The following is a 12,398-nucleotide window of genomic DNA, read 5'->3' as shown; positions in this document are numbered from 1 at the left end:
ACACATGGCACGGCTAGCCTTCCCCCACCTTATATGCCATCTATGTTACTCAGCTGGAGTCATCATAGATGGAGATGTCTCCATTGAAGAAGACAAGCCCATCACCAAGAAAAGGATGGAGCAAACAAGAGAGGTTCCTCACGGCCCTCAAGAAGAACATGAGGAAGTTCATCATCAACAAATGCCTCAAGGAATGCACTTTCCTCCCAACAACTATTGGGAGCAACTCAACACCTCCTTAGAAGATTTGAGCCATAATGTGGAACAATTAAGGGTGGAACATCATGAGCACTCCATCATTCTCCAAGAAATAAGAGAAGATCAAAGAGCAATGAGGGAGGAGCAACAAAGGCAAGGAAGGGACATAGAAGAGCTTAAGAACATCATTGGTCCTTCAAGAAGAAGACGCCACTAAAGGTGGATTCACTCCTTGCTCTTTATTTCTTTCTGTTTTTGGTTTTTAATTATTGTGTTTATCTATGTTTTGTGTCTTTATTTCATGATCATTAGTATGTAACCATGCCTTAAAGCTATGAATAAAGTCCATTAATCCTTCACCTCTCTTAAAAGAAAAAATGTTTTAATTCAAAAGAACAAGAAGTACATAAATTTCGAAAATAGCTCTTGAATTTAGTTTAATTATATTGATGTGGTGACAACATTTTTTGCTTTCTGAATGAATGCTTGAACAGTGCATATATTTTTGATCTTGTTGTTTATGAATGTTAAAATTGTTGGCTCTTGAAAGAATGATGAACAAAGAGAAATGTTATTGATGATCTGAAAAAATTCATGAAATTGATTCTTGAAGCAAGAAAAAGCAGTGAAAAGCAAAAGCTTGTGCGAAAAAAAAAATGTGGCGAAAAATTGAGAAAGAAAAGGAAAAAGCAAGCAGAAAAAGCCAATAGCCCTTAAAACCAAAAGGCAAGGGTAGCAAGGATCCAAGGCTTTGAGCATTAATGGATAGGAGGGCCCAAGGAAACAAAATCCAAGCCTAAGCGGCTAAATCAAGCTGTCCCTAACCATGTGCTTGTGTCAAGAAGGTCCAAGTGAAAAGCTTGAGACTGAGTGGTTAAAGTCGTGATCCAAGGCAAAAGAGTGTGCTTAAGAGCTCTGGACACCACTAACTGGGGACTCTAGCAAAGCTAAGTCACAATCTGAAAAGGTTCACCCAGTTATGTGTCTGTGGCATTTATGTATCCGGTGGCAATACTAGAAAACAAAGTGCTTAGGGCCACAGCCAAGACTCATAAGTAGCTGTGTTCAAGAATCAACATGCTTAACTAGGAAAGTCAATAGCACTATCCGAAATTCTAAGTTCCTAGAGAAGCCAATCATTCTGAACTTCAAAGGAAAAAGTGAGATGCCAAAACTGTTCAGAAGCAAAAAGCTACAAGTCCCGCTCATCTAATTAAAATTAATATTCATTGATATTCTGGAATTTATAGTATATTCTCTTCTTTTTATCCTATTTGATTTTCAGTTGCTTGGGGACAAGCAACAATTTAAGTTTGGTGTTGTGATGAGCGGATAATTTATACGCTTTTTGGCATTGTTTTTAAGTAGTTTTTAGTAAGTTCAAGCTACTTTTAGGGATGTTTTCCTTAGTTTTTATGTTAAATTCACATTTCTGGACTTTACTTGAGTTTGTGTGTTTTTCTGTGATTTCAGGTAAATTCTGGCTGAAATTGAGGGATTTGAGCAAAACTCTGAAAAAGGCTGACAAAAGGACTGCTGATGCTGTTGGATTCTGACCTCCCTGCACTCGAAATGGATTTTCTGGAGCTACAGAACTTCAATTGGCGCGCTCTCAACGGCGTTGGAAAGTAGACATCCAGGGCTTTCCAGCAATATATAATAGTTCATACTTTATTCGAAGAATGACGACGTAACTTGGCGTTAAACGCCAAGTTCATGCTGCTGTCTGGAGTTAAACGCCAGAAAAACGTCATGATCCGGAGTTGAACGCCCAAAACACGTCATAACTCGAAGTTCAACTCCAAGAAATGCCTCAGCTCGTGGATTGATCAAGCTCAGCCCAAGCACACACCAAGTGGGCCCCGAAAGTGAATTTATGCATCAATTACTTACTCATGTAAACCCTAGGAGCTAGTCTAGTATATATAGGACATTTATCTATTGTATTAGACATCTTTGGTCTCAGTTTTATTTTATTCTTCATCTTAGGAGATCATTGATCACGTTTTGGGGGCTGGCCATTCGGCCATGCCTGAACCCTTTGCTTATGTATTTTCAACGGTGGAGTTTCTTCACACCATAGATTAAGGGTGTGGAGCTCTGCTGTACCTCAAGTATTAATGAAATTCTATCTTCTTCTATTCAAATGCTATCTTAGTTTTACTCCAAGATATTCATTCGTACCCAAGAACATGATGAATGTGATGAGTTAGATAACCCTCATTATTATTCTCACTTATGAACGCGCGTGATTGACAACCACTTTCGTTCTACATGCAACAGAGCTTGAATGTGTATCTCTTAGATTCCCCAACAGAATCTTCGTGGTATAAGCTAGATAGATGGCGGCATTTATGAGGATCCGGAAAGTCTCACCTTGTCTGTGGTATTCTGAGTAGGATCCTGGGAATCCGGAAAGTCTAACCTTGTCTGTGGTATTCCGAGTAGGATTCCGGTAATGAATGACTGTGACGTACTTCAAACTTGCAAGTGCTGGGCGTTAGTGACAGACGCAAAAGAATCAAGGGATTCTATTCTAGTAGGCGCGGGAACCAACCAGTGATTAGCCGCACTGTGACAGAGTGCGTGAGCATTAGTTTTCACTGCGAGGATGGGATGTAGCCATCAACCATGGGTGATGCCTCCAGATGATTAGCTGTGCGAGTGACAGCCGCATAGGATATTTTCCCGAGAGGATTGAAAGTAGCCACCGTTGATGGTGAACCCCTATACACAGCTTGCCATGGAAAGGAGTAAGAAGGATTGAGTAGAAGCAGTAGGAGAGCAGGCGTCCTTGAGCTCTACAGCATCTCCATCCGCTTATCTGAAATTCCCACCAATGAATCTGCATAAGTATTCTATCCCTTTTATTATGTATTTTCTTTTTATTTTATAATTTATTCCAATAATCACAATTACCCTTTAATCTCCCTAACTGAGATTTACAAGGTGACCATAGCTTGCTTCATACCAACAATCTCTGTGGGATCGACCCTTACTCACGTAAGGTTTATTACTTGGACGACCCAGTACACTTGCTGGTTAGTTGAACGGAGTTGTGAATTCAGCTGCTGCCCCTTAGAAGCCTTCATCTCAAAATAATTAGAACATGGATCACAATTTCGTCCACCAGATACCTTATCAACAATCGGGATCATACCTACAACATCGCCTGTCATATTTCTTCCAAATCATTCTTCTTTCGGCTTGTAGGTACCTGGAAAGGGAATGTGCAAGGATCGCATGCCATATTTACATTAGAGGAAGAACCATTGCGAATAAGGACTGTACTTGGACCAATTTCTTCGCAACACAGAGCAAAAAGTGGCCATTTTCGTACTTGCCATTACATGGAAGGGAACAGAGAAACATGAAGCATGGGCTCTGAAACGACCTAATTCCCAGTACGTCATGATCATACTGAACATTGAATGTCACCAACTTGCTTACCTAAAATTTTAACTATTTATTATTAAGCCTGTAATCGTATTAGCGCATTATTGAACTTTTGGGAAAATTTTTTCTTTATAAAAAGATTTGCGATGGCAACTAATTAAATATACACAAGTCATATAAAGGAATTAAGTAAAACATATACAAGGCCAACATTATATATAAACATAACATATATCATTGGTCACACATACATATAAAGGTACTATCAGATATATATATATATATATATATATATATATATATATATATATATATATATATATATATATATATATCATAAGTTTGCATACAACCCTTCACATCCTACTACTATATACATGATCGACACTCTGGGCCTTGGTCCATATAGGAAGCCTCTAAGCTGGCGCCCAAAACTAGCCTAGTCAACTATATACACCTTACTCTCTCAGTGAGTTTAATCAAAAGTGAGAGACTAAACACAAAAGTAAGGCTAACACAAAAAACTACCAAAAGGCACATCCTCAACTCCCAGGCATCAACTGTCGTCGTCAGAGAAAATCACAATTACGTCTGAACACACCTCAAGATCTTCATCATCATCATCAGAAATCTCAAAAATCTCAGAAGGGGCTCTGGCACTCGTACTACTGGTCTGGGCAACACTCGTCGGTCCACTAATGCATGTGGTAAGTGGCTCCTCAGATGACTGCTTAGACGAAGATACTGAGATATGCTCTACAGGAATATCCTCCTCAAGTATAGGCTCTGGTATATGCTCCTTCATAGGCTCAGGCTCAGGGTCCACCTAATTCTCAGGATGATCGGGGTGCTGATAAGGTACATGCTCATCATGGAAGGGGTGAAAGGGAGCACCCGGGTGGAACCAATGCAACAGGTACTCAGAAGGCATACCAGGGTTAAAGTGCGGAGTGTTAATCGGATGACGGAAGGGTTGGTCGCGTAGAATGTACATATGGGTCCTAATCTCTGCAGATACTACATAAAACCTATGCTGTACAAGTTCCTCATATATATAGGGAGGGTCCATCTGAAGGGAAGAAAGGATCGGGGTAAGAACTAGGGATTTCTTAGTAGGGTCGAGGGTAGTTAGTCAAGTTAAAATTATCATAGTTCAATTAATTCACAACCAAATATACAAGTGTCACAGAGAAATATCTAGTCACAACAATTCAAAATAACATTAAGGAATGCATAAACACAAGAAGACAATCACAAACAATTTCACAGTATCAAGTAAAATGCAAATGCGCAACAAGGATGATGCAAGTCTAGTCCTATCGCAGGTAATGAGCTCATTTGTCGGTTTTGACCTGCACCTAACGCAATCTAACTCACAAGTCGGATAAGGCATTCCAGCGACATAACCTCTGCAAGTTTCTACTTCTTGCAGGCGCTGATTCTCCAGGTGAAGTATGTCGAACATGACCTCTGTAAGTACTTGCAGGCGCTAATTCTCCAGCTGAAGCATGTGACCCCTTATCTTGGAAGCCATTCAATATTTACGGGCGTCTTTACACAATCATTCACATACAAAGCCCACGGCTTAAGATTTTCACATCGCCACCATAACTATTTACTTTCCATCACCCTCTTGTGACCTTTCAATCATTCTCATAATCACACGTGCCGATTTATCTTTTCTCTTTTTTCAGTCCTTCACTTAATTATCCTTAATAATTCAAATTATCTTCACACTATTCTCTCATCATCCACTAAATATTTTATGGAAAGAGAAATATAAGATTCTTTAATTAAGTTGGTGTTCCCTAAAGCTTTTAAAATCACTCTATTTGTCCTTCTTTGACTTATAATAATATTAATAATATTTTTACTAATTAATATTCTTAATAAAATATTAACAATAATATAATTAAAATCATTTAAATAATAAATAAATAATATTTATATCTTTTCTTAAAAACTTAGCTTCCTAAAGCTTTTATTCTTAAAATCTTATTATCTACGTTTTAAACTTCAAACTTTAAATATTTTATTTTTAACCCAATATTTTTATAAAATTATATTTGAAACCTCACTTATCTCAAGATTTATAAAAGAAACCCTGAAATTTTACAAAATACCCATTTTTACCCCTGTATTTTATTTATATCCAAAATACCCAAAAATTTATATAATTACAAATTTTACCTTGATTTTTATGTACAAATACAATATTACCCTTCAAAAATAAAATTTAGTTACTAATCTTTCACTTATACCAAAACCAAAACCCTTAACCTTTTACTTTCAAAATATTACTTGTATTTTAATCCATTTTTGAGTTTTTCGATCACCGATTCTTTGTAACTTTTAATTTAATCTCTCGGCTATCAAACCTCATATTTTTACTTGATCTTCAACGATATTCCAGAAAAAATTCCCAAGACAGTTTGGTCCCTACTAGTTTCATCACAGCTGATGAGCGGATAATTTGTACCCTTTTTGGCATTGTTTTTAGTATGTTTTTAGTATGATCTAGTTAGTTTTTAGTATATTTTTATTAGTTTTTAGTTAAAATTCACTTTTCTGGACTTTACTATGAGTTTGTGTATTTTTCTATGATTTCAGGTATTTTCTGGCTGAAATTGAGGGTCCTGAGCAAAAATCTGATGCAGAGACTGAAAAGGACTGCAGATGCTGCTGGATTCTGACCTCCCTGCACTCGAAGTGGATTTTCTGGCGCTACAGAAGCCCAATTGGCGCGCTCTCAACGGCATTGGAAAGTAGACATCCTGGGCTTTCCAGCAATATATGATAGTCCATACTTTGCTCAAGATTTGATTGCCCAAACTGGCGTGGCAAATCAGCCTCAGAAATTCCAGCGTTTAACACTGGAACTGGCATGAAACTTGGAGTTAAACGCCCAAACTGGCATGAAAGCTGGCATTTAACTCCAGAAAAGGTCTCTACACTTGAAAGCTTCAATGCTCAGCCCAAGCACACACCAAGTGGGCCCGGAAGTGGATTTTTCTGTCATTTACTCATTTCTGTAAACCTTAGGTTACTAGTTTACTATTAATAGGATCTTTTGACATTGTATCTGTACCTCATGACACTTTACACGTTTCTTTGTGTACCTTCCACAGTATGAGTCTCTAAACCCCATGGTTGGGGGTGAGGAGCTCTGCTGTGTCTTGATGGATTAATGCAATTACTACTGTTTCTTATTCAATCATGCTTGCTTCCATTCTAAGATATCACTTGTTCTTAACCCGGATGAATGTGATGATCCGTGACACTCATCATATTCTCAACTATGAACGTGTGCCTGACAACCACCTCCGTTCTACCTTAGATTGAGTAGATATCTCTTGGATTCCTTAACCAGAATCTTTGTGGTATAAGCTAGAACTGATGGCGGCATTCAAGAGAATCCGGAAGGTCTAAACCTTGTCTGTGGTATTCTGAGTAGGATTCAATGATTGAATGACTGTGACGTGCTTCAAACTCCTAGCAGGCGGGGCGTTAGTGACAGACGCAAAAGAATCACTGGATTCTATTCCGGCCTGACCGAGAACCGACAGCTGATTAGCCATATGCTGTGACAGAGCATAGGAACATTTTCACTGAGAGGATGGGAGGTAGCCACTGACAACGGTGAAACCCTACATACAGCTTGCCATGGAAGGAGCCTTGCGTGTTTGATGAAGAAGACAGTAGGAAAGCAGAGATTCAGAAGATGGAGCATCTCCAAAACCCCAACCTATTCTCCATTACTGCAATACAAGTAACCATTTCATGTTCGTTTGCTTTTTACAATCAATCTTGATAATTTCTGATATCCTGACTAAGATTTACAAGATAACCATAGCTTGCTTCAAGCCGACAATCTCCGTGGGATTGACCCTTGCTCACGCAAGGTATTACTTGGACGACCCAGTGCACTTGCTGGTTAGTTGTGCGGGATTGCAAAAGTGTGATTGCAATTTCGTGCACCAAGTTTTTGGCGCCGTTGCCGGGGATTGTTCGAGTTTGGACAACTGACGGCTTATCTTGTTGCTTAGATTAGGACTTTTTTTTTATTGGTTTAGAGTCTTTTAGTTGAGTCTAGTTTCATATTCTAAGTTTGGTGTCAATTGCATGCTTTTACTTTTCTTTTAATTTTCGATTTTGCATGTCCTTAATCCCTTTTTGATCCGTAAAAGTTCTAAGTTTGGTGTCCTCTTTGTGTTTTTCTCTTAAAAAAAATTTTCGAAAATTAGTGTTTGATTTTCTAAAAATTTTAAGTTTGGTGTCTTTTTGTGTTTTTCTCTTTCCTCTTTTCAAAAATCAAATCTTTTTCATAAAAATTTTTCAATCATATCTTTTTAATTGCTATTTTCAAAATCTTTTTAATTAACTAATTGATTCAGTTCTCAATTTGCTTTGATCTTATTTTCTTTTTGATTTTCGAATTTTTATTTTAATTTTCTTTTGTTTTATTTTATTTTTCGGATTAATTCAAAAAAAAATAATAATAAATAAAATTTATCTATTGGCAATCCATATCATTTCCCTTTTATCCATTATGGACATAAGTGGGATTGATCAGTCCAAAAGGACTCTGGGGTCATATGCTAACCCCATTACAGCTGCATATGGGAGTAGCATCTGCACACCTCCCATCAAAGCAAGCAGCTTTGAGCTAAATCCTCAACTCATTATCATAGTGCAGCAAAATTGCCAGTATTCCGGTCTTCCACAGGAAGAACCTACTGAGTTTCTGGCACAGTTTTTACAAATTGCTGACACAGTGCATGATAAAGAGGTGGATCAGGATGTCTACAGACTATTACTGTTTCCATTTGCTGTAAAAGATCAAGCTAAAAGGTGGTTGAATAACCAACCTACAGCAAGCATAAAGACATGGAAACAGTTATCAGACAAATTCCTGAATCATTTTTACCCTCCAAAGAGGATGACACAGCTAAGGCTGGACATCCAAGGCTTTAAACAAGAGGATAATGAATCCCTTTACAATGCCTGGGAGAGGTATAGAGGTATGCTAAGGAAATGTCCCTCTGAAATGTTTTCAGAGTGGGTACAGTTAGACATTTTCTACTATGGGCTTACAGAAAAAGCTCAGATGTCTTTAGACCACTCAGCTGGTGGATCTATACACATGAGGAAGACAATTGAAGAAGCTCAAGAGCTTATAGACACTGTTGCTAGAAACCAATATTTGTATTCTAGCAATGAGTTCTCTCCAGAAGAGGAAGTCATGACAGTAGTCACTGACTCTAATCCTCAAGAACAGATAATTGAGCTTAATCAACAATTACTCCTGATGACAGAACAGTTAGCAGAATTTAAAGAGATGCTCTATGAAACTAAAGTTGCTAACAAGAGCATAGAACTACAGTTGAATCAGGCAAAACAGCAAATATCTAAACAGATAACAGAGGAGTGTCAAGCAGTTCAACTAAGGAGTGGGAAGACACTGAATACCACTGCTCAAAAGAACAAAAAGCCAAACAGGGAACAATTGACAGAGGATAACCAAACCACTGTTCAAAATCCCTCTGAGGACAGTAAAAGCCCAGAGAGGAATGTTATTGGCGTTCAAACGCCAGAAAGGGAAGGAAAGTTGGCGTTAAACGCCCATTCCTTGCCCAGTTCTGGCGTTCAAACGCCAGAAAAGGGAGAGAAGTTGGCGTTTAACGCCCAAACTTCACCCATTCCTGGCGTTCAAACGCCAAGGGAAGATCAGACACCTGAGAGTGCTGACAGTAATCCCTCTAAAAAGGCTTCTTCAACCACTTCTGTAAGGAATAAACCTGCAGCATCTAAGGTTGAAGAATATCAAGCCAAGATGCCTTATCCTCAGAAACTCCGCAAAGCGGAACAGGATAAGCAATTTGCCCGCTTTGCAGACTATTTAAGGACTCTTGAAATAAAGATTCCGTTTGCAGAGGCACTTGAGCAAATACCTTCTTATGCTAAGTTCATGAAGGAAATCTTAAGTCATAAGAAGGATTGGAGAGAAACTGAAAAAGTGTTTCTCACTGAAGAATGCAGTGCAGTCATTCTGAAAAGCTTACCAGAAAAGCTTCAAGATCCTGGAAGCTTTCTGATACCATGCACATTAGAAGGCACTTGCACCAAGACAGCCCTATGTGATCTTGGAGCAAGCATCAATCTAATACCTGCATCCACTATCAGAAAGCTTGGGTTGACTGGAGAAGTCAAACCAACCAGGATATGCCTCCAACTTGCTGATGGCTCCATTAAACATCCATCAGGCATAATAAAGGATATGATTGTCAAGGTTGGGCCATTTGCCTTTCCAACTGACTTTGTGGTGCTGGAAATGGAGGAGCACAAGAGTGCAACTCTCATTCTAGGAAGACCATTCCTAGCAACTGGACGAACTCTCATTGATGTACAAAAAGGGAAAGTAACCTTGAGAGTCAATGAGGATGAGTTCAAGTTAAATGCTGTAAAAGCTATGCAGCATCCAAACACACCAAATGACTGCATGGGCGCTGACATCATTGACTCTCTGGTAGAAGAGATCAATATGGCTGAAATCCTAGAATCAGAGCTTGAAGACATCTTCAAGGATGCTCAACCTGATCAAGAAGAACTAGAGGAAGCAAAGGAATTTTCGAAAATTCCTCAGGAGGAGGATAAACCTCCCAAACCTGAACTCAAACCACTACCACCTTCCCTGAAATATGCATTTCTAGAAGGGGGTGAAACTTTTCCAGTGATTATAAGCTCTGCTTTAAATCCACAGGAAGAGGAAGCACTGATTCAAGTACTGAGGACACACAAGACAGCTCTTGGGTGGTCCATAAGTGATCTTAAGGGCATTAGCCCAGCTAGATGCATGCACAAGATCCTGTTGGAGGATAATGCCAAACCAGTGGTCCAACCACAGAGGAGGCTAAATCCAGCCATGAAGGAAGTGGTGCAGAAAGAGGTCACTAAATTACTAGAGGCTGGGATTATTTATTCTATTTCTGATAGCCCCTGGGTGAGCCTTGTCCAAGTTGTCCCCAAAAAGGGAGGCATGACAGTGGTTCATAATGAAAAAAATGAACTGGTTCCTACAAGAACAGTCACAGGGTGGCGTATGTGTATTGACTACAGAAGACTCAATACAGCCACCAGAAAGGATCATTTTCCTTTACCATTCATAGACCAAATGCTAGAAAGACTAGCTGGTCATGATTATTACTGCTTTTTGGATGGCTATTTAGGTTACAACCAAATTGCAGTAGATCCTCAAGACCAAGAGAAAACAGCATTTACTTGCCCTTCTGGCGTGTTTGCCTATAGGAGGATGCCTTTTGGTCTGTGCAATGCGCCTGCAACCTTTCAGAGGTGCATGCTCTCTATCTTCTCAGATATGGTAGAGAAATTTCTGGAAGTCTTCATGGACGACTTTTCAGTATATGGAGACTCATTCAACTCCTGTCTTAATCACCTAGCACTTGTCCTGAAAAGGTGCCAAGAGACTAACCTGGTTTTAAACTGGGAGAAATGTCACTTTATGGTGACTGAAGGAATTGTCCTTGGGCATAAAATTTCAAGCAGGGGAATAGAGGTGGATAAGGCAAAGGTAGAGGTAATTGAAAAATTACCACCACCTACCAATGTTAAGGCAATCAGAAGCTTTCTGGGGCATGCAGGATTCTACAGAAAGTTTATAAAGGATTTTTCGAAAATTGCAAAACCTTTAAGTAACCTGCTAGCTGCTGACACACCATTTGTGTTTGACACACAGTGTCTGCAGGCGTTTGAGACCCTGAAAGCTAAGCTGGTCACAGCACCAGTCATCTCTGCACCAGATTGGACATTGCCATTTGAATTAATGTGTGATGCCAGTGATCATGCCATTGGTGCAGTGTTGGTACAGAGGCATAACAAACTTCTGCATGTCATTTATTATGCTAGCCGTGTTCTAAATGATGCACAGAAGAATTACACAACCACAGAAAAAGAACTACTTGCAGTGGTCTATGCCATTGACAAGTTTAGATCTTATCTAGTAGGATCCAAAGTGATTGTGTACACTGACCATGCTGCTCTTAAATACTTACTCACAAAGCAGGATTCAAAACCCAGGCTAATAAGATGGGTGTTGCTTCTGCAAGAGTTTGATATAGAAATAAGAGACAGAAAAGGGACAGAGAACCAAGTAGCTGATCATCTGTCCCGAATAGAACCAGTAGCTGGGGCGTCCCTCCCTTCTACTGAGATCTCTGAGACTTTCCCAGATGAGCAACTCTTTGCCATTCAGGAAGCTCCTTGGTTTGCAGATATTGCAAATTATAAAGCTGTGAGGTTCATACCCCAGGAGTACAGCAAAGTGCAAAGAAAGAAATTAATTTCAGATGCCAAGTACTACCTCTGGGATGAACCATATCTCTTTAAGAGATGTGCAGATGGAGTAATCCGCAGATGTGTACCCAGAGAAGAAGCACAAAGGATCCTATGGCATTGCCATGGATCACAGTATGGAGGACATTTTGGAAGTGAGCGAACAGCCAATAAAGTCCTCCAATGTGGCTTCTACTGGCCTACTCTCTATAAAGATTCCCGAGAGTTTGTGCGAAACTGTGACAATTGCCAAAGAGCTGGTAACTTGCCTCACGGATATGCCATGCCTCAACAAGGGATATTAGAGATAGAATTGTTTGATGTATGGGGAATTGACTTCATGGGTCCATTCCCACCATCATACTCAAACACTTACATTCTGGTGGCAGTGGACTACGTATCTAAGTGGGTAGAAGCAATTGCTACACCCACTAATGATACCAAAACTGTGCTAA

The sequence above is a fragment of the Arachis stenosperma genome, chromosome 6 (genome assembly GCF_014773155.1).
Source record: "Arachis stenosperma cultivar V10309 chromosome 6, arast.V10309.gnm1.PFL2, whole genome shotgun sequence".
Lineage (NCBI taxonomy): Eukaryota > Viridiplantae > Streptophyta > Magnoliopsida > Fabales > Fabaceae > Arachis > Arachis stenosperma.
This window is presented reverse-complemented; position numbering follows the sequence as displayed.